The following is a 1004-nucleotide window of genomic DNA, read 5'->3' as shown; positions in this document are numbered from 1 at the left end:
TCTAGACCCAGCGCTCTTTCCTGCTTATGCAGGGGGTCGGACTCGATGATCTATTGAGGTCCCTTCCGACCCTAGCATCTATGAATCTATGACAACTTGGGGATGCAAACCATGGAGTGGACAGACACCATGTCCAAACTCCCTTACCTTTCCGTCCTGCCAGGCGGGCAGGGGTTTCTTTCCTCCGTACTGGCTAACGCCTGCCCACCTGCCGTCTTGTCTGCTTCTGTCCGGGGGCTTAACAAACAGATGGACACCGGATGTAGGTCAGCACGTCAGCCAGTCAGACTACAGACCCCATCTTCTCTCCTCCCCTTCCGCTTACCGGAACCTGCTGCCAATCTGTCCTCTACCTGTGGAGATGGGGGAGGGCCGTCTCCTGCAGGGTCAGTTGCCAACATCTGGGCCATCCAGAAGGAGAGCGTGACGGGCCGGGACTCTGGACAGAACTGCTAGGGCGGCACCACGAATGGTGACCGCCAACACCGGAAACCCTGCTGACAGGGCAGTGCTCTCTGCGCGCAGCTGGCTGCTGCGGCATGCAGCCCAGAGAAAACCTGGAAAGCCCTGAAAGCCAGCTGACAGGTGTCTCGGGAGCTCCTGATCAGGGGTCAAAGCTGCCCTCTTTTAGGGGACAGAAGGGCTGGAACTTCAGCCTCTTGTCACGGGAGCCACAGCACCCAAAGGACTCAACGGGGCCTCAGCCCCCACGCCGAGATCTGGCGTGAACAAAACTCGGCTTACGGGGGAAAGGCGGGGGCGGGGAGAGCTTCGAAAAGCACCAAGGGCAGCAGGAAAGTGTCTAGAGACCTGAGCCCAAGTCACAGGAAGGTCACAGTCCTCGAGGAACATGTTCCCTGTGCAGCACGAAGAAAGGGAAACAGAGACGCGTGTCCCCCTTACAGGAGGGCCTCTGCGCCACCAGCCAGCTATGGCAGCACTCTCGCACACTTACTCTGGGGCAGCCACAATGCACGTGGTGCCGCGTGGCTGGCTGGCCCCTC

Source organism: Alligator sinensis, unplaced genomic scaffold (assembly GCF_000455745.1).
Source record: "Alligator sinensis unplaced genomic scaffold, ASM45574v1 scaffold1354_1, whole genome shotgun sequence".
NCBI classification, from domain to species: domain Eukaryota; kingdom Metazoa; phylum Chordata; order Crocodylia; family Alligatoridae; genus Alligator; species Alligator sinensis.
The sequence above is the reverse complement of the archived record's forward strand: the minus strand, read 5'-3'. Positions refer to the sequence as shown.